The sequence below is a fragment of the Pseudopodoces humilis genome, chromosome 7 (genome assembly GCF_049639895.1).
Source record: "Pseudopodoces humilis isolate 2021_Gansu_Grassland_sample_001 chromosome 7, ASM4963989v1, whole genome shotgun sequence".
Taxonomy (NCBI): Eukaryota; Metazoa; Chordata; class Aves; order Passeriformes; family Paridae; genus Pseudopodoces; species Pseudopodoces humilis.
Window position 1 is genome coordinate 50,118,243 of NC_142206.1, and position 23,103 is coordinate 50,141,345.

A 23,103-nucleotide genomic window follows, 5' to 3' on the forward strand; every position below is an offset into this window, starting at 1 on the left:
TTTTGTACTTTTTGAAATTAAGGATCAATTAAAAATTGAGATACTGGCACTCACAGTTCCCAGCATTTTGTCCTGTTTTGTTTGAATTTCAGACTCTGAAATGCTAGGACATTTTAAGGATGACTAAGGCATTATTCACTAATAGGGTGAGTTTTCTATAATCTATACAGATAGTATGGATTTGATTAAGGGCAGTCAGGGAGGGTGGGTGAGCATCCTTTCAGTGGGATGGAGGGCCACAAAGAGAACCATTTGTGCAGAATTCCCACAGTTCTGTTGAAGCTTTTGCGTTCTGACCTGAAGCATCCAACTATTTTGGACTGAAATTGTAGATCATGCTGAATTATGTTTAACGTATTTGGAGGTCAATAAGGAAATGTTTCCCTCTCTCTCTTCTTTAACGAAAAATAAAGCATATGTCCTGTTCCCATCCTCCCACAAGAACAATGAGAGTGGCTTAAAAATCTATTGTTGCAAATGTTCAAGCTGTTGATTGGGCTGACATTTTATGTCTAAAGTAGAGCCTGTCAAATCCAGAATATCCCTTATAACAATAATAACAGTAATATTTAATAAAAAATTTAATTCATCAACCCCTTATTTTTATTTTTTTTTTAATTAGCTTTTCTTCTGAATTCTGAAACAATAGCCCCTCTCTTTTGTTTCCCCTTTTAAAATATTTTTTTCCTTATGGGAACTTTTAGTCAGACAGTTTGGAAATTATTCTATTTCAAAGAAGCCCGTATTCGTGATTGCAAAGAAATGTCCCAGGTAAATTGCTTTGAATTGATGGTATGCTCGAAGTGATATTATAAGCAGGTACTGACATATATACACACAGAATAATAAGCATAATATATTAACCCACTTCTGGCCAATAAAGATGTTTCTGAGGTCTGGATAGCTTTCTGCAGAATGCTACAGAAAATGAGGGTTCTTGATGCTCTTATAAGACTGCTTAAAAAAGCCAACTTAGCGCTGAGCCTGTCCACAAAGCTAAAAACCTGTTCAAGCAAATAGCCTTTGAATTCTGCAGGCACAAGGTAAAGGTTTCAGATGTTTCTGGCAGAGGCAGAGATCAGATCTCTGTAAGAAAACACCCAGGCAGAAGGAGGCTTTGGAGGCGTCGCGGGAGCCTTGCTCTGCTGCTGCCCAGCCAGGCAGCAGCGACAACAGCTCTAGCCCGGGCTGGCAGAGGACTCAGGTTCCTCGCCCTGAGCCAGAGAAGCAGGGTGTGCTGCAGAGGTCACACATGCTGTCTTTGGGAACAGAAGGGGGGCACGGGGGCTGTGGTCTGTGTGTGTGTGTGTCTCCTTTTAATGGCCTGTTAGGCAGGAGGCTCAGACGAGTTTAGGAGATAGACATTCGCTGCTTCACTGCTGCACCCTCACAGCAAAGCCCTACGGTATTTAATAGACCTGAAACTAGGTGTATTATAGTCAGATATAATATAGTCTCACAGAAAGGATCTTTTTAAAAAAGAATTGAAAAACAAAACCCCACCACCTACAGATCTTAAAAACAAGGGTTGTCTTGTTAAAACATTTTAAAACCAACATACACATGTTCAATGTAAAACTTTATCTCTGCTGTATATTCATTGGGTTGGCTTAAAAATGCCATAGACGAGTTATCATTCTCTGCCCAGTTATATTGGATTTTTCTGTGGGAGGCAGTTGAAGTGATTGAGTAGTAATAGAAATGGACATCTCCATTAAAGAATAAGTAACCATGCAATTGTGCTGCCAGACTAAACAGTGCTCTTGTGGGCCTGATCCTTTCCTAAAACAAAATGGAGCAAAAAAAATCCTGGCCCAGTCTTACTGAGTATACTGTGAGTATACCTCTTCTTTCCTAAGTCTGCGCTTTTGCTAATTTCATAAAGTGTGATTGGTGCTGAACAAACACAGTGAGAAAAGGGAGCATATCACAAAATAACTTGCTATTTGAAAGCATAGCACACCAAAATATAAATAATACATTATGCAAAAACATCAATAAGAAATGCCTTTGATTTATTAGCATGATTGTGGAAATGGCAGGACTTACATTTATTTCTGCTACGGGGAGGTTTCCTCTAGCTTGAATGCATCAGTTCTTTCTCTGCTGGTCTGCCAAGAGCTTCAGCATGAAGGGGAGAAGGCTCACTACAGGATTTCAACAATTTATTACATTAGAGGGTCTTATTTTTGCCCATTAATCCCAGGTCTCTTTCAAATGAAGGCATCAAATTATGCCAAGATACTGCAAAATTGTGATATTGCCAGCTCTTAGCTGAGGAAAGAAAACATGAGAGATTATTTCTTTTGGGACCAAGTCACAAACTTTTTCTGTAAATTTGCTCTCTTTCCTAGTTATTCACTCAGTTTTCATAGCCTTATGTGATAAATCATTGCCTTAACTGCTGAACTGAGGGATCAACAGTATCATTAAACATAGCTTTAAATACTGCTAATGTGAAAAATTTGCCTTCAAGATAAAACTGGTGTCCAAGAAGTATAAACTTTATATATAAGGTGATGGGGGGGAAGTTTTTATCTGGAAAACATGCTTTATAATATTATTGGATATCTGAGCAGTTTTTGTGGAAGACTGTATAAAAACCTCTAAGGTGTACTAGGCAATCCAAGAGAGAAGACAAAGAACTCCAGGCCATGAAGTAAATTAAATCTTATTATTCCTTATTAAAAGCAAAACTCAGGTCAGATACAATTCAAAAGAGTCCTGACTGAATATATTTAATCCATATTCACTGATGGAATATATGTGAGGTGTTTTGACATAACTGAGGGCTGCAAACATCAAAACAAGCCACTGGGTATGGGAATCACCAAAAAACAGAGGAATTAACTGATCTGCTAATGTGCAAATGATTTCAAAGTGAATAACTGAACCTGTGTACCTCTGAAAAGAGGCTGGAAACCCTGCAGAGGTATACAGCTATACATGCATATAAAACATTGGCATGGAAATTCAGATCTGTATTCCAACTTGGCAAAACTGATAAATAATAGATTCTGTTAACTGAACATAGGCTAGAGAAATAACCACCCTCATTACACACTCCTGAATTGAAGTTCTCCTTGCAAATTACAAAGCCTTGGCTCTATCTGACTTTTCCTTGCCATGGGAGTTGATACCTCCACATCTCACCTTTAATTCTTTCTGTCTGTATTCAATGTCATGTACTGTACCTCTTTATTTTCATGTCAAAGAGGGACTGGAGCAAAAAATGAGGAAAACTTTGTTATCCACATTCATTGTCCCACCTGAAATCCTAGTTCAGCTAAACAATAACAAAATATTCCTCCCCAAGTGTGTCAAAATGAAACCTCCAAACTTTTTTTTTTTTTCAATTCTGATGCATAACAAGCTTTTTATTCTATCCATTTTTAATTTGCTTCCATTTCACATATGGCTGTTCTCTACTGTACATGAGATTTTTCTCTGCGATGTGTTTCATTTCTGTGCCCAAAACATTTTCCAAGGAGATTTCTAGTGATGGTTGTTTCTTTCCAGACTTTTGAAGAGCCTGAGAGAACCAAGTCTTTGCTCTTGAGGGATAAGGCTTGGGAAAGGCTGGCCCATCTGAGGCATTTGCTAAACCACAAGAGATCCCTCTTGCCCTGCTCCCTTCCCCAGAGCCTGTCACTGCACCATCTCTGCCTGCTCCATGTCCCTGCCTGCTCCATGCCCCATGCCATGTCCCTCCTGTCTGCTGGCCCTGCAGAGGAGTCTGGACCAGTGGACAGCTGGCACCCTGAAGGTATCTAAACCTGACTGCAATCAGGATAATCCTGCCTCAGGTAAAGGATACCTGAAGCTGAGCAGGTTAAGAGATCCTGACCATCCACCAGAAGCATTGCCACTCTATGTGGCAAGAAGTGATATTTTTGTACAGCATTTCATGATACTCAGTGAAGAACAGATTTTGGTTCTAGGACATGGAGTGCCACAGTGACCTAGTCAAGAATTCAGGTTTCAGATGTGAGGTAATGTGGTGCCTATTTTCCTCTTCATGCAGGAGAAGAGAGATTAAGTGTGGTTTGAAATTGTCTGGGAAAAGTGTATCCACCTTACAGAGTAAAAAGTTTTTCGCTCCCTAATCATTCACAGAGCCTACCTGAACCCAAAATCATTGCTGGGACCTTTGGCCTCCCTTGGTAATAGGATGAAGACAGCTCATAAAAAATAACATAATATCCTCTAAGAAACCAAACACTGTACCAAGTGCCTCTTTTCTTTAGCCTCTCCAGAGGCCTTTTCCTGTTTTTGTTTTCACCTCTGGTTTATTAATGAACCTTCTATGGATGGGTATCTGCACTGAACTCCTTCAAAATTATGAGAATTTGAATTTAACCTCTTGACCTATCCAATATGTCCTTCACCTGATGGCAGGAAGGAAAAAAAAATTAAAGGAGACATGGATCCTGTTCGCTGCTGCTGGTGAGACAAAGTGCTTTGGCAGACAAACTGCAAAAGTATGTTGCTTTTTCTGGCTTTTGAAGAGTGGAGATTTTGAAGCTGAATGGGTTTAAAGAACACTTAATGATGAAATACCATTTGCTAAAGGGAGAAACCGACCAAAATGTCATTGGTTTTTAAATGACAGTTGTTACTATTTAGATAAACAAAGTATAAATTTGGGTAGACCTTCCATCAAGATAAAAATAAAATCATGGCCGTTTGTGTAGTTCACACATTTTTGGTATCTTTTCCATGAATTGATAACATGACATGCTCATGGAAATAGCAAAATAAAGGGCAGGATTTTTTAGGAATACAAAAAAGATCAGCATTTATTGCAGCAGATTTACAGCTAATTTTTGTAGTACTACTGACACATCCTATCAAATTTGTAGGTTTTCAAATATTATATTACTAGATTTTTGAATCTTATTAGTGGGTTTGCATGCATTGTGTTATTAAATTTGTTGTTTTCTAATATGATATGAGAAATTATTATGATATCAATCTTTCCAATAATATCTGCAATTTTAAATCCTTATATCATGCTCCTGTTGTATCACAACCAGTAGTAAGATATATGTATTATTTTTAGTATTTATTTTTTGCTGCAAAATTATCAGGTTCCCATAGTATTTATTAATTTTAATTGCCCCTAAGACTGCACTAAGTTAGTAGGATGTTTATTTTGGAGTGCAGAGGGAAGGGGAGGAATATTTTATCAATTTACAGAGAGCTTATAAGACTAGAAATTCTGGAGTCATCACAACAGCTCAGGGCAAAATCCTACTGTTATGCAATATGGTTGTTGGGGAGGGGGGAGTGGAGGGGTGCTGGCAACAGAACCAGTCTACTTGTGCAGAACTGGGTAGAACAAGGCAGCTGGGGAGAGAAAATGTTCAGGGGAGGTACCCTGGGGTACGTGCTCTGCGTGCTGCCCAGTGCCCATCAGGCCATAGCTGGGCTGGTCTCAGAGGTGCTGGGTGGAAGGGTAGCAGGACCCAAAGGAGACAGCAGCCTATGAGTAAAGGAGGGCCCTGCTCCACCCCTGCCCTGTGTCCCAGCACCCAGACGTATATAAGGCTATGGTTTACTAGGGAGAACAGCTAAAGAGACCTATCTTAGTGATTTTACACTATCTTGACAATCTCTTGACACTTCTGTGTATTTGTTTAGTGCAAATATCCATGGATGAAGATAAATCAATATTTTAGAAGTGAGTTTATATGTTATCTTTAAATCACATTCAACTGACTAAGCATTTGCTCAGGAGATACTGTTCATTCTTATTCTTACAGAAATTTCCTAACTTTCGCTTATTTATATTTTTAATGATCTCATACTGCTACTGTAGTGAGTGGGTTGACCCTGGCTGAATGCCAGACACCCATCAAAGCCTCTCTATCATTCCCCTCTGCGGCTGGACAGGGGAGAAAAAATATAAGAATTTATGAGTTGAGATAAGGAGACAGATCTCTCACCAAATAATGCCAAATAGACTCAAATTAGAGATAGTAATTTAATTTGTTACAAATAAAATCAAAGCAGGGTCATGAGAAGTAAGACCTTAAAAACACCTTCTCTGCACTCCTCCCTCCTTCCCTCCTCTACCTCCTCCCCTCTGGAGGCCCAGGGAGACAGGGAATGAGGACTGTGTTCAGTTCTTCACACATTGTTTCTGCTGCTGCCCAGGGAGAGGAGTCCTTCCCCTTCTCCAACATGGGATCTCTCCCATGGGAGACAGTTCTCCACAACCTGCTGCAACATGGATCACTCTTCAATAAGATGCAGTCCTTCAAGCACAGGCTGCTCCAGTGTGGGTCCTCACAGGGTCAGAAATCCTACCAGGAAACCTGCTTCAATGTGGGCTTCTATCTCCACAAATCTGGGTCAGGAGCCTGCTCCAGCAAAGGTCTCTTATGGGGTCACAGCCTGTTCTCAGGCATCCACCTGCTCCAACATGAGTCTCCTCCAGGGCTGCAGGTGGATCTCTGCATGCCCATGGACCTCCATGGGCTGCAGGGGCACAGCTGCCTCACCGTGGGCTGCACCACGGGTGGCAGGGGAAGTTCACTCCAGCATCTACAGTCCTTCCTCCCACTCCTCCACTGACCTTCGTGTCTGCAGAGTTGCTCCTCTCACATATTCTCACTCTGGTATTGTCTGGCCACAATTACATCTGCTCAATAACATTTTTCTTCTTAAATATATTATCACAGAGGGGTTAGCTCTGTTTCTGATGGGCCCAGCCCCGGCCAGCAGCACATCTATCCTGGAGACACCTGGAACTGGTTCTGCTGGACATGGGGGAAGCTTCCAGCAGCTTCTCATGAAAGACCCCCTTGCAGCCCCCCTGCTTCCAAAGACCTGGTCATGCAAAACCAATTGTACTAAATATTTGTGTTATGGGAACCTTGAGTGAACTTTGGCAAAATACTTCAGACTGTTTCTTTATTTTCTGCATAACTGCAAGAATATGCAGTGTTGTTCAGATCTAGGAGCACACTGCTGTGTAGAACCTGGCGAAGAATCCTATAGTCTGCAAAGTGAAAGAACTCAAAGTAAATGATGTCCTTATGAGAAGATAACACTTTACCGAGAAATTAATCTTTTTTAATTACTAAATAATTTCAAACAGTTTCAAAATTTAATGGAAAAAATATGATGTGGATCTTGATTTTGGTTTCTACAATTAGTGTGTTATTAATTAAACTTGCAACTAATATAACGACTTGGAACGTCTCTTTGTATTTAAAATACTTGCAGACTCTGGCTCCAATTATAAATAGACCATAAGTCTAAAGGCCTAAAACTGAAAATTAAATTATTCAGAAACAAATTGTTAAATTTAGGCTACATTTCTGAGAAATTACCTTTGCACATTTTAATTTTATTGCATATACTATATCAAATCATCCTTTTTCACCAGCATATTTGTTTTGCACTGTCCACATGCATCTCTCTATTAACACATGTGCATGCACACACACACATGCTTGCATACTCTTACAGTTAAATGTAATTTCCTGAGCAATGATCTCTGCACATGTCTAAGCAGGGATAAGTTGATCTGAGATGGAACCATCTCCTTTTTGAAAAGCCATTCCACAGAACTCTGATCAGCAACATGACATTGCAGAGGAGTTCCAGTGATTCTGCTTTCATTGAATCACCAGTCAAATTTCGAAAGTCCCAATGGACTTTTCAGAAGGTTCATGGTTTGGCAACAAGAGATGTTTTTGTAACTCTCAAAAATCAGGTCGTTTTCTTGTGTGAATGAGCAGTTGTTATGGGAGTCACTGCTCCTTTATCCACGTCCAGTAAAATCAATTTATGAAAGTGTTTTGCTATGCTAACCCTCTACTAATGACCAGACTTAACATCTGTTATGATCAATGGAGAGGTTCCCGGGGACTGAAAAATTTTTGGTTTTAGAGCTCTGTTTAAAGACTTTACATTGTAAAGTCATTTGTCAGTGATCTGGAATCTCTGAATTAAAAGTGACCAAAGAGATTGGTGCTGTCCAGAAACAAGTGACACTGGATTATAAATTTGGCAGTCTTTTTTGAGAACATTTGTTCAATCAGCTATAAAGTTATGCCAACCAGATCTATATAGAAAAATTTAATACAGAACATTTTGTTAGAAAAAGAGGTTTCAAAGCAAGTGACTTTTTTTTTCCCCTCAAAGTGACATGAACATGATTAGGTTTCCTGTAAAATGAGAAAATGTTTAAATAAATTATTTTTAGACTTTTAAGGCAGATGCTACTTAGTACTGATTGAAACATTCTGCATCATCCCAAATTTACAAGTTTGCATTTTGTTACAAAAACAATGAACAAATGAAAAGCAATAGAACATTTTAACCAATGCCATATTATAATCTGTCAGCAGATTATGCATGACTATTTTTGGCATGTGTTGATATAATATAAGAAAGTACAAAATTGAAAAATTATCTTTAAAAAAAAAGCCAAAAAAATAAAAGTTTCCAAACAAAACCATTTCTACAAGGTATTTTTTTCAAATTTTAAGAATGGGAATAAAATTTAAAATATTTTTGTTTTCCCATAGGTCAGAAATTTATCATTTTGGCCAGGTTAGACATTCTTTCATTTTAATTTTGGACTTTATGTAGCTGAATATTTTCATGCTTGATATTAGAAACTGACAGAGAGGAGTTATGAATAAGGCTATCCAAATTTACTATTGATGTCTTATTTGTGTGTTTTCAGTGGAAAAACAAAAAAACAAAAAAACAAAAAAACAAAAAAAAAGGAAAAATAACCTAATTCAAAATATTTTAGAAATAAGGAAATTTAACAACCATCCCTCACTTGAAGGGAAAGCACAAATTAACAATAAATCCTTATCGAGTTAAGGAACAAGTTTACTGTTATGAGTTCAAGAGCTGAAACCACTGCGAGGGAGTGTGTTAGCATCTGTAGATATTATTTTTGTGTCTCCACCATCAACAAGATATCTAGTTAACTGGGTTGCCAATGCAAAGCCAAGAAGCCATAAAGCAGCTGTACACAGCTGTACACATTCCTCCTGCAGAGCCATCTGCAGATTTTGCCACAAACCTCACGTTGGCTCCAAAGGTTTTGGTGCCCTTGGGGAACTGGGGAATTTCTGCGCCTCCAAGCACAAGTTTACTTATTCAGGCACAAAACACTGTTCTGTCACCAAAATATTTCTGCTCTCCATGGCATCCTGTTTTACAAATATTAATTGATTTTCTTCAGCACCTCAGAGGTGTTGCTTTGTTTTCTGTTTTTATTTTTTTCGTTGAAGATCCCAAGCAATTTAGCAGTATGCGCAACTTCCATTCTCTCATTTGTCACCTTCCCAATTCTGCTTATATTTTGGAGAATGTATGTTGTCAGATATGAGTTCTGGGTCAAAAGCTTTCCATTTCTCACTCACTTGGAAACAAGAGCCTGAGGATCTTACTCATTTATGCTGCTTTTATCATTTTGGATAGACTTTTCAGAAGTGCCCTCCCCCCCAACTTCTTTTGCAGGAGATGATAATGTGGCTCCTCAAACATAATAGTTCTGTCACTTAGGATGCCAAATATTCACCCACCATGAGGCATGTTGATAAGAATAACAACACCCCATTATCTACATCCTAAATGTGTACCCTGTCCTGTAAACTGGCCATGGACTTGTCATCTAAGATAGGAGAATCCACTCACCTGACTTTTGCCATAAGAGCAATGGCTATGAATTCAATAATCTAATATTGGAAAGGAAGTGTGGGAAGGACTTCCAAAGACCAGATTGCCTTTCCTCATGTCCACAGAAAGGATCAAGACCTCTATATCATTTCATAGATAAAACAGAGATAGGATCATTAACTTCTATCATTTTTAAACATCTTAAAGGCCTTTTTGTGAACTGTACTCTAGGCAGGCAAACCTGCTAAGAATGTGCATAACTCTTAGTTTCAAAAAAATGTTAACAATTGGATGTAGTACTGTTCCATGTTTGTACCCAAGAAGTTTTACACAAAGAATAACAGAAAATTTAAAGTGTTTTCTCCACACATAGATAAACTTCATAAATTTTCATTCTAAACATTTATAGGGATTAAGAAGTTTTGAGTGCGTAGCCTACGAATAATTTTCTGAAGTACATTTAAAAATATTCATAATGATTAGGCCATAAATAGAAGTATTACTAACATTCATTGGTCCCTGGATCAACAACTCACCAGGGAAAAGAGCAGAGAAACATGAAAGCTGATTCAAGAAAGTTGCAGGGGGAGAGAAAAAAACCTTAATGAATATCTAGTGCAGTTGAAGATGTTACAAGGATAAAAATCACCTAATTAAAAGATAATCTCTCTTACTTTGTAGTATTGGAGCAATAAATGACTGCAGAGATTGAGTAATCAACAAAGCTAAAATGGTTTCTTTAAACAATCTTCAAACTTGTTTAACATGCTTGTGACAACGCAAGGAAGATTACTCCAAACTCTCTGGTGCTGTAAATAAAAACAACTCCATTGATGCTGTTTGGAATGGCACCCTGTATGTCAGCACATATTTTAACCTAGTTTTCTTTACTCCCTTGTGGGAGAACTTACTTATTTTGCAATGCCATCTTGATGATTGCATGCTGGATATTCAAGAGCCTGGAGGAGTAGGAACTGAAGTGGTACAGTTATCAGGTACTGAATGAAATTCCAGCCCCACAACTCCACAGAGAAGCTTCAGAGACCAGATTCTTCACATCAGATGCACAGGATTCATTGGCCTCTTTGTGAAGGGATGGAGATGATACCTAAGTGCTTACAGATACACCTCTAAATTAATAATAGAGGCTTGATATTCCAGCAGGGAGTATTCACATAGCAAATGAAAATCCAAAATATCTGTGAAAATTTGAAAAGTATTTATGTCTTTATTTTAAGAAATGTCTTCAAGGAATCTGGAAATCAAAATGCTGACCTCTACCTTCCTGAGTCAAATGGTTGTTACATACTGGTGAGAAATAATGGTATTATACAGAAAATACATTCTCTTCAATGGTATAAACGCCCAGATACCAGTGGGTTTCCATCTTTTTTTTCATAATTGAGGTGGGCATATGCTAAAACATTAAATATCTCTTCAAACAGCTCTCTGAATTCAAAGTTTGCAGGTACCGTCTGCCTCCAGTTACCATAGGATTCAGCATTGAATATTTTTTTTCTTTTCCTAACTAATATAGACTTCTTTACTCATCATGGACTTGAAAACATTTAATTACTCTGTGTCTTAACTTTGGGTGTAGTCTTATTGATATTTTACCTGGCATAAGTAGTGCTGCCATAACTGTCCTATAGATGATTAGAGATTATTCTATCAGATTGATATCCTACTTTTTTAAAAAAGGGCCATTTGTTTAAATCATCTGCACTATATAAGGAGATAGCCTTTGATTTAAATGCTAAATGAATACATTATTTAAACAAACAAAAAACTGTTGTTTTGAAAAGCTCATAAAGATGAAAGTTCAGAGACTAAAACTCTGTTTGTGAGCCAGAGAGTGGGAAGGCAAAACTTGTATTCTGTCTCCTGCTCAGTGTGTATTTACTTTAAACCTAACTTCAAGGTGGAAACTAAAGTCTTCTGGAAAGAGTAAAGAAAATATCTCTGTGTACTGGTTTCAAATTAGGCTTCCTTTAAGCAGGCACTGCTACAGGTGCCAACAGTGTGTGTAACTCATGTTGAATGAAGTCTATATGAGCCTTAGTTGCAATTAGCAAATTCATTTAAGCACTCAGGTTAATATTAAGCTCAGGCATTAATAGAGGAAAATGCACTCCCAGAGACTCATTTCTTTGAATAAACGAGTTATGCAAGAAAATAACATTTCAGCTATTTATATTATTCTGTAAATGGCATTTTCGCTACACCTTTTGCATGGAAATGGGAGTACATAAGAAAAGATTTACCACTGTGTTTTATATTAATTGAACCCTTTCTGGTAATTATAGACACTGGGATGTTCCCATGGAAACAATGGAAGAATCAACATGTTGGAATATGCCATAATAGGGATGTATCACCATAAATATGGCTACATCAAAATGGTTACAAAAATCACAGCCAAGTCCCTTACTTGGTGTCCCTTTATTCCAAGTACAGTCTTTAACTTTGTTTGGAGTATTTTCACGTGAAATATCTCAGGCTTAACAAGAAGACAATGTGTTGGAGATAAGCACTAAGAAAAAAGTAAATTATGCTTTAAGTTACTTTAGAATTACAGTTTGTCAGAGATACCTTGGTTTGGATTTACCGATCAATACAAATCATTCCTTTGAGGTTCCTGGCACTCGTGCTGACTTCTTAAAGCACATTCCAAACTCTGAACACTCTCACAGTAAAAAAAAATATTATGTGCATTATTCAACAAATTTTCTACCATGATACTCTTAAACTTCACCTCAAAGAAGCGAGAAGACCAAAATGGGAGAAGGCACAAGGTTCCTGCTGCTTACACTTGCAGGTGGCAAAGGGACAAGAATTCATGGAATTCTTGTGGAATGAAGTGAAAAAGGGGTAACCAGGACACTGAGATTTCCCAAGAGAAATCATTGCAAGAAACCTAAAGTCCTTCCACCAGACTATAAGTTATTTTGTTATATTTGTTATATTTTGGTGGATGTTCCTATTTATGAGGAAGCTGAAACACTTGTTTTTCGCTTGTTTCCTCAGGTATTAAGGCAAGCACAGAGTTGGTTTTTTTTGTTTTTGTTTTTGTTTTTTTTAACTCAATGAAGAAGTACCCTGGCTCATTTGATTTAAATAATCTGAAGATATAAAATAAAAGCCCTGAGATAGGAAACTGAGGCACAGTCAAATCCTAGGAAAAAGCTTGAGTTAAACCATATGCTTTCCTTAAACTCCCAGTGCAAAAGGGAAGTTCCCATATATAAACACATGGCTTTTAAACAAGTAAAGAATGGGATAGCATGTGCAACAAACTGCAATTTAATTAAAAGGATACTCTTTAGCATTTTAAAATACAGAAGCAAATTTTTGAAGGGATACAACTGCCAAAACAAACATATAAAAAGAACCATAAACCTGGCAGTGAATCAATGAAGTATTTCCTGCAAAAATGTGATAATTCTTTTGTTGTGTGCAGTGTTATCTTTTAAGTATCAACAACAGTGAATGTTATTACAGATGCAATATCTAGGCATGGTGGGATGTCTATAGGAATATGATCAGATCACAAAGTTGAAGCTAGTCCATACTAATAACATTTATTTAAACTATCTTGTGGGAGCTTATTCTTTTACATTAGCTTTTGACCACAGTCAGATGAAGACCAAAGTTTCTGGTAGAGCCTAATTTTATTAAGATGGATGTGGACAAACAAAAAAAATAGGCAAGAAAACTGACAGCTTCCTTTGGAAATTGTGAAATCTGCAAAGAAAATGACTGAGAGATCCAAAAGAATAACTCAGGAATACCTGGCTTTGTGGCCAATGTACAGTTGACCAAATGGCCCTGGACATGATGATGTCCCTGTTGGATTCTGTTTCAATATTCCTACTGAGAATGAAAGAGTTATGATTTCACCCTACTTGTGAATGTTAGCTGTCTGCAAAGAAATATTTTTCTGATATAATTTTTATGTTTGTTTTTCTTTGAAGGATACAGTATTATTTTTTAATAGCATTAACAAGCACAAGGACAGTAAGTTTCAGTAGTTAGAAAACTTTGACTCTTGCTACATATTTTAGAAATACATACTCCTGCAGACCTTTCCAACAAGTCCTCTAATCCCTCTGCTCCCTCCACTGGCTTCCCACAGAAGTCTGCATTCCTCTGAAGGACTTTACTCACAAAGCCTCGGATCATATTATTAAAAGATCAGTGAAATAGCAGTCCCCAGACTGCCCTTGGCAACTCCATGCCCCTGGCTGACCTGGTTTCTCCATGAGAAGAATGTGCAGTTATCATTACTATGAAGAAGGAAACTTCATACAAAACTAGTGCAAACAGACCTGAATGAGCCTCAGTTCATCACCTTATGTTCCTCATTAAGCTCACCTTTTGTAATGCATGTGTGCACACACACATGTACACAGAAATCATTCTGTGGATTGAAGTTTAGCAAATATAAAACAATGCAATCAACTTTAGAAACTCATCTGTCCAGAAGAAGATAAGTAAACAGTGGTATATGCTACAGTATTTTTCTTTTACACACTATTGTAAAGCACACAGATAGTGAGTATGAGGCAAGTTGGTAATAAATATGATATGAGAGCCTGCACAGAAGAAATTAAAGGTAGACCAGGTGGAAAGAGATCAATCAGTTCATCTGTCCTTCTGCACCAATGGAAAGTCCAAATATAGATGAACAAATTTTTACAGTAGGCCCAAACCTGAAAACAATGAAGTAAAAATTTCCAATTCAGCATCCTCCCTGAAAAAAATATCATGGAGGCCTTTCATCTTCCAAGACTGTGTACGACAGTCAGTAAGGAGGCATATTCTGTCTGCTATTGAAAGAAGATTTTTAGCAGACAAATCCACAAAGAAAAGGTTCAGCCTTATGGATAACGATCATCTTTGCTGTACCAAAGAGTAGGCTCTGACCCTGGCCAAAAAAGACCCATATAAAATGAGCATCCAAAGCATTGACCAGGGTGAATATTCTGCTTTGTCTCAATAGAAACTGGCAGTGCTGTGAGCTTCAGAGGCCACTGCTTCTAGCTGAGCTTGTCTCAATAGTTTTCCCCTCCCTGCCAGCAGCTGGAAAAAAGCCAAATTAGTGCCTAAACCCATCTGTATTAGTTCAGTCTGGGAAGAGCACTTTCCATGAAGCCATGGGATAGAACTTTGGGAGTAGGCAGGATTCTATAACAGACAGTGTGCTGAAGGCAAGAGACAGAGACCTGGGGTCAGAAAAGGAGTTGGTTTTGTGGCTACAGGCCTGAATGAAGTCATGTCTTAGCTGAAGAGTTTATGTGCAGCCTTGCTGTTTTTGCCATCTCTACTTAAAGTGAAAAGAGTTGGTATACTTTCTGTGTTCTAATAATAGTTAAGTCGTCACTCTTGGTCCATGCTTATATGGCCCAAATCCCATGTAGATTTTGACATATGCTTGGTTTGGCACATGTGAAACATCTCATTCAGTTCAAGGGTTTGACTGACAGTGCCTGGAGTTAAAAGCATGTGTATGTCCATAAGGACTCAGCACAACGTGTTCTCAGGACAAGAGCTGTTCCTCCCACCATGCTTGGACAGCGCCTAGCCCAGGGAGTCATGCCTTTACAATGGAGTGAAAACAATGATGTGCAAGACCAGGAACTGCTCTGAGTTTTCCTTCCAGTAAGAAACTGATCCCATCTCAAGTTCCCAGCATTATCGTAGAGCAATGGAATGAGATTATTGTTTCCTCTAATTTGAAAATTGATGGTAAGGCCCAAATGCCCCTACTCAAATTCATTTTGATAGGTACTGCATAGCAAAGCATCATTTTCATTTCTTCTCTAAAGAATTAATCTTCACTGTTGGTGGCACAGGCACTAACTACTACCATCAGCTGAAAAGTTTATTATGGATTGCTTCTTGAAATAAAACATAACTTTTATTGGAAGTTTAAAGATAAATAAAAACAGCTGGAGGGAAAATACTATTAAATACTCTGATGAGCCCCATGATGTTCCACTTAAATAAAAAATTCCTCTTGCCTCATTTTAAGGGCTCTTGTCTGCTGTGTTAAAGTTAGCATTTCTTTCATGTGGGACAAGTGAAGCTGAAAAGGGAATTTACTCAAAACTGTGTCTGAAATTGCAACTTACAGGAGCTTATGGTCAGTCCAGTTCCAAGAATCCTTCAGTCTCTCTGTAATGGATGGGTCCTTCAACTTGTACTTCCTCTATTACTTTTATGTAGCTTTCTAATTAGATATTTCAGTTGTTTGCTTTCTGTGGACAGACAGAAAACCAAATATTCATAGTCCTCTCATCTTTGAAAGTGACACTGCTCCACTGTGAGGACTGGGTTTAAATTATTAGCAGAAGATAAGTTCACATACTCAAATAAAGGTTGGTTGAGACCAGCCATGGGATAACAGCACAAGAAACAGCTCATGCCAGAATACCCCGCATTTTCTAAACCCTGCAATGGGGTCACATTTCTGTCTGCAAACAGTTGTTTGGAATTGAGGAATCACCCAGAGAGACCAGAAACAAAGAAACTCGAATTAAGTTATTTGGCAGGAACACAGATAGGGAGAGGATTTACAGGGTACAGATCTCATCACATTCATGTAATGCATCCAGTGTTATAAAAGGTTCAGCATTCCTGTTTCCTGAAGATACTCTGAAGACCAGTCTTGCCTCTTTATGCAGAGAGCAATCCCAAGAGATGAGCTTCTGGTGTGGCCAAAGTGCACCGACTGCAGCATCTGTGACCCTGCAGGCTGAATCATCAGCTGTGTCCAGACTGGTGGGGGGTCAGCAGAGGGTGGGATGTGGAGCATGCCATACTTACAGCTCACTTGATGTGTCCCTCCAGGAAAAATTGAAACCACCTCTCAGGAAGGGCAGCTATATCTCCCAGTGAAATGTATTAGAAGCCCAAAGGATAATGAAGTTGTGCATCTCCTCACTTCCCACTCAAGGGAAAAGCCTCACTCTGAGCCTTGGTTGATGTTCAAATTTCAGAAGCTGACCTGAATCTCACAGTAATTAATAGCTTCAACTGGAAGAAAGATTTTTCATCTCAAAACATTGCCTTTATGCATTTCCTCTATAAAGACAGAATTGAAGTTAATTTGTCAAAACCAGCATAGATTTTTTTCATCCTTCTTTGGATGGTTGTGTGTTTAAAAGAACTCAGGTAAATTTCATGTCTGTATGGAACATATACTGCTTCACAAAGGACTGATTACACTTGTCATTAAGGAGATAAGACTCCTTCAGGCTGTTTGGAATTCCCTGGTAAATTCACTGAAGTTTGCACCAATGCCCTGATGAGTGGAAAACACAACCTTGATCCATGTTGTTTAAGAGAATTTCCCAGACTAGGATTGTCTTCTTCACAAAGTAGTTATGCTAATTTTTCACAGGTCCTTGCTCTCTTTCGGTACAGGCTGCAGACACTGGGGACTACTGAAGCATCTGACCATACTAGTAGGATTCAGAAATTTAGGTGACAGCTTAGAAATGGGATGGCTGGCTGAAATGCAACCTCTCATCCCAGGTTTTGGGTAGCTCGCTATGTTTCTCCTATTTCAATTAGTCTTCTCCTGGGAAGTCCAGCTACATGACTTTCCCAAGCAACATTAACTGGATGTCTTGGGCAGAAATAAGTAGAAAAAAACCTAGAGCAGACACTTAAAAAAAACCCCAACATACAAACATCTCTCCCCCTGAGAAACCAAACAAAAATTTAAAAAACAAAAAAAAAACTCTTTAGTTTTTTTATATATTTTTAAAATCATTATTACTTCTGAATTATTCTGTTTCCTTTTTTGGCTATTGAGGACTTACTGAAAAATTTCTATGAGTTTGTTTATCATTACTCTGATATCTTGGTTACTGTCAATAATAAGAAATTAAATAATTTGATGCTGAATCCTTTCAGCAACTTCTATTACTCAAATTTCACTTTTAGGGAAATTCTAAGTTATCACTTCAGCATTTTTTAAAAGAATATATGAATAAATCAATAAAACTGAAGAGAAACAAAAATTTAATAGAAAAAACATCCATATAAACACAAACATTTCAGTGCTGGATTTTTCTTATTTTAATTTATAGCTCCCATCATGTTTCAAAACAGTCTTGAGTGTTTCCCCTGAAGATGCTCTGTGTTCAACTTTTAGAAAACATATATTTTTCTTATAAACTAAATATTGCTTTTAAATTTCCTGTAGTCACTGCAAAAATGAAACTTTCAAGTTGTACAAATCTTCACCATTATTTCCCCAAAGTTTTAATTTTTACAAATATTTTATTGAATCTTATACTACAAGCCTCATTTTTTTTTTAAAACAGTGCCTTGATGCTCAGATTTTTTTTTTTTTTTTAAGGAGCTTCTATCTGTGAATAATAGCAGCAATTTAAAACCTCTTCTGTAGGGATTAGATTTTGAAGCCATTGAAATCATATAGGAAATGCCAATACCTTTTGTAAGGAAGTGGGGAGGGTGTTACTATAAGGCTGGTAAGGAACTTGAGTGAAATCCCAGCTTTATTGTAAAGGGTGCAGGCTCTCCCCTGACATTCCAAATTCCAGAAGTCTAATCATTATCATTGTGCTTTATGTAGAAGGAGACGAGTTTAACTGTCTGATAAAACAATCATAATATGAGGGGTTATTTAAAAAGTGTATTTGCAGCCAGATGTGCACAGGGAAAGGAGAGTTTGCAAGGTGTTTCTCCTCCGTCTAACTGTGATACCAAAGAACAATAACGCTCTCCTCAAAACCCCAAGAAGTAGCTAGGGAAAGAATAGCACCAGGTGAAAAAAAAATATACCATGGTGAAAAAAAAAGAAAATAAGAAAAAAAAATAATATGGAAAGAAGAAATGTAAAATGTCTCCAACTAGAATTGGAAAATATACTTTTTTATGCATTGAGAACACAGGAGGAGGGAGTCTCCTGAAGGAGATTGGCTTCAACAAACTTCAGTGAGTGTGAAGAGCCTGAATAAAGGGTTCAAGACTGGGCCATGTTCTCTGAAGGAAGAGAGCAGTAAATGTGTGTCCCCATTAGATGCACTGTACACAAAGAGAGGAGTAAGAGTTCTAAGAGTAGCATGCTCTCCTCCTCTCTCAGCTGTGTGATCAGAGAGGTCAGAGCCTCCCTGTTTGCTGTGAACAATGCCTTGGAGCAGCAGTCAGGAATCTGTCACTCCAGAGCCACATGCTGCTCTTTGGAAGCAAAATCTTTCCAGCCTCTGGCATCAGAGCACTTGGGAAAGAATTGGGGTGGGGGTGGGAGTGGGTGAGCAGGAAAAAAAGAAAAAATAAAACCAAACAAACTAAGAAACTAAAAAGAAATAAAAAGACAGAGAAGGAAATGGAGTAGAGCAGTCACCATTTTTGGTAGTGATTCATTACATCTCTTTGGTACCATCTTTTATAGAAACTGTGAAGTTCTTCAGAATAGAGCTAATAACCAAGTGGAACTGATCACAAACAACATTTTGTTCCTCTGCCTGAAGTGCACATGTTTTCAATTCACTTGATAGCTGTGATTGATGCCACCAAAGAAACATGCTCAGAAAACTGTCCTTAAAAAAATAATCACTTGGTAGCAAAATGCATTTTCAAAGTTGGTTCTTCAGAACAAGTCAAGTAAATGGTGAGTTTCAACACTATTTTTAGATGTGAATCCCTTAAGATCACTGAGACTCTCTCAGAAGTTGAGAGAAGAGAATGGACAAGAAAAAGGACAGAGAAAAGGCCAGAGTGAAGTAGCTTTAAGACACCAGAATACCCCTTCAAGGCATTTATCACACTGTAACAGAGAGATCCCAGTCAGGTGCTCTTACAAAAGCCCAGTTCTTGCCTTTAGTTCTGAGACTGTATGGCCTTATTCTGTGGATTTATGCAGCTTAAAGAAGAGCAGAACTGGCCCCCTAAGAGACTGAACTGTGCACAGACCTTCTTGCTAGTGGCAGCGAGCCAGTCACAGTGCACTGAGAGAGGTGTTATTTACCATATTTGAATCCTGATTTGGTTTCCGGCACTCACTTCATCCTAAGTTTGGGGGGTGGTCGGGTGCTAATTGTAGGTGCCAGCTGATTTCAAAGAAATTTAAAAAAATGGCTAGACAGACATTTGGCAACAAAGGTCATTGACTTTCGGCTGCCTTAAAGAATGATGCATCTGCTTTATTTGACTGCCAATAGATAAGGTGCATATGAAATTCCCCTTGTAAATTAGCAAGATAAAAGTGATTCTTGTCTCCTTGGATTAATCCTTTTTCCAGTGTTTTAATCATGTTGAAGGCACACCCCTATTTTGAAGTTGCTGGGGAGCTGTGCTGCCCAGGGGAGAGCCCCAGGAATAATTCCTACCTCTTCCTTCCTGGGCGAGAGTCCAGGCTGCTCTCTTCTATCTGCTTCCTGCAGTTTGTCCAGGCAGTATCTGGTAGTCCAAAGGAAGACAGATGAAGTAGTTTTTGCATGGTTGGACATGCAGGGATTTTCATCCTCATCAGGATTCACTTTTTATCATCCTTTACCCCACTAAGACCACTCTTTGCTCCACATCCCAGGAACATGTCAGAACACATTCTGGTCGTAAGACAGCTGAAAGTGTCATTTGTTCAACTAGTGTGAGGACTGGAATGCAAAAATACAACTCATAGTCGCTGTCAGGAAAGGGAGCATTGTGAAGTACAGGCTAAAGTGGACAGAGATCTATATACAGCATATTAAGCCAAATTTATCTGAAGATGTCCTTAATTTGCCAACATTAATTGGCACACTTGATTCTAAGCTATAATGACTACAACATCCAGTTAAAAAAAAAATTTGCAATTGAAATATGATAAAATATTTTGTTAATGGCTTTTAGAAAGTCTTTTAGAAAGAAAGAAAGAAGGAGAAAAAATCAGAAAGAGAGAAATAGAGAAAGAAAGAGAGAAAGAAAAAGAGAAAGAGAGAGAGAGAAAGAGAGAGAGAGAAAGAAAGAAAGAAGAGAGAAAGAGAGAGAAAGAGAGAAAGAGAGAAAGAGAGAGAGAAAGAAAGAGAGAAAGAGAGAAAGAGAGAGAAAGAGAGAAAGAGAGAGAGAAAGAGAGAAAGAGAGAAAGAGAGAAAGAGAGAAAGAGAGAGAGAAAGAAAGAGAGAAAGAGAGAAAGAGAGAAAGAGAGAAAGAGAAAGAGAGAAAGAGAGAAAGAGAGAGAAAGAGAAAGAAAGAGAGAGAGAGAGAAAGAAAGAGAAAGAAAGAGAAAGAAAGAGAGAGAAAGAAAGAGAAAGAAAGAGAGAGAAAGAAAGAGAGAGAAAGAGAGAAAGAAAGAGAAAGAGAGAAAGAAAGAGAGAAAGAAAGAGAGAGAAAGAGAGAAAGAAAGAGAAAAAGAGAAAGACAGAGAAAGAGAAAGAAAAAGAGAAAGAAAGAGAGAGAAAAAGAGAGAAAGAAAGAGAAAGAAAAAGAAAGAGAGAAAGAAAGAGAAAGAAAAAGAAAGAGAGAAAGAAAGAGAGAGAGAGAAAAAGAAAGAGAGAGAGAGAGAAAGAGAAAGAAAAAGAGAAAGAAAGAGAGAGAAAAAGAAAGAGAGAAAGAAAGAGAGAGAAAGAAAGAAAGAAAGAAAGAAAGAAAGAAAGAAAGAAAGAAAGAAGAAAAGAAAGAAAGAAAGAAAGAAAGAAAGAAAGAAAGAAAAGAAAGAAAGAAAGAAAGAAAGAAAGAAAGAAAGAAAAAGAAAGAAAGAAAGAAAGAAAGAAAGAAAGAAAGAAAGAAAGAAAGAAAGAAAGAAAGAAAGAAAGAAAGAAAGAAAGAAAGAAAGAAAGAAAGAAAGAAAGAAAGAAAGAAGAAAAGAGAAAAAGAAAAAAAGAGAGGAGAGGGGGCTTTTTTTTATGTGTTTGCCTTCACGGCTTTGGAGTGCTCACTAATTCCATCTGTCCACAACAGAGCCATCGGAACGGCGAGAAAAAGCATTTCCATATGTGCAAATTAGCATCCAGCCCCTCTTAATCTGTGCAGCGCTCCTCTGAAGTAGATGGTGCGGATGCCTGCCAAACCCACTAATGGCATTCAAATAAAGGACTTTATTGGCTTTAGCTGCCACTTTTCTTTTCTTTTCCTTTTTTTTTTTTTCTTTTTTTAAGATAGAGAATGTGGTCCCCCTCTTATTTTATTTTTGTTCTGATATTGTCACTTTGTACTTCAACCATGAAATAAAAAGAAGGCTCTGCACAGCTCTCTAATGGGATCTGTTTTCTCCTAAAGATGCATTCTTTTATTTTCTAAAGAAATCTCACCGTCATTTATTACATTATAATCAACACCTAAAGTATATTATTCCCACTCTCAGCCAGTTTGTCTTTCCCAAAGAAGTTCTTCCTCTTTTCTCTGCTTTTCACCAGCAGAGACAGGGCTGAGATGAGAGACATTTTGCTTGGGATCCTGCCCGCACTGTGAGTTCATATGAAAAGGAATCTGTTTGTTTGCTTGTTTGCTTGCTCCTCAGATTGTTTTTCAAGGTCTGGCACACGCACAGAGCTGCAGCCGCGGCCCAGGAGAGGTTCCAGCCGTATCCCATTCAGGGCCGCTGTCCCGACGGGTGCCTCTGCACCCAGCAAGGGCTACCATTTGGAGCATGTTTTGAATTTTGAACTGCTTGATTAAGTTAATGGAAAACAAAGGAAATTATTTAATCCTAAGAAAAATGTAGCCCTGGTAGCAGAAGTATCCCTCTGAATATACTAAATCAATCTTTACTTTCACCTGTCAATACTTGTCTTACTTCTGTCAAGGGTTAAGTAACCACACCTGAGGCCCTGTGATCTCAGATCCTGCTGAAAATACTATGGTTGCTAATCCTGACTTGCCTAGTGGTGCCAGCAATAAAACCACAGTCTCTAGTGTGTAGCAGACTCCATATGTTAGCCCCCTAGTCTGCTAAGTCACCACGCCAGCCTAAATTTGAAACATTTCTAAAGTGTTATACAATGTTGTAATAATGTTTTTACAAAACAAAGACTGAGTTACTGGAAGCCATATTCATCCAATCAGCATCTTATTGAAAGAGGAATCTTGATGGTAGCAGTGGTGACACAAGCTATATGAAAAAAAATTAAAAAAAAAAAAATTAAAATGGTGTTGAAGTCATTAAAAGGGGGCATTGACCTGTTTGGGAGTGGAAGCTGGAAGAACTACTGCAGAAAAGGAAAGTCTCGGTTGAATGTTATCTCACTTTCCTGAGGAAGAGTGAACCCAAAAAGCCTCAAGCTGAGAACACAGTTGACTTAATTAAAAAGTTCCTAATTGCTAAAATGCTCCTTATAAAAACAGGAATGGACACTGCTAATTGCATACTGAGCAGTGTCTGCCCAAACAGAAAACCTTCACATAAGCAGAACTCTCAAAATACAGTTGCTGCTGCATGTTGCAGTGTTTCCAATATAGGGGAGAGAAGAAAAACACCCACAAACCAAACTGATCACA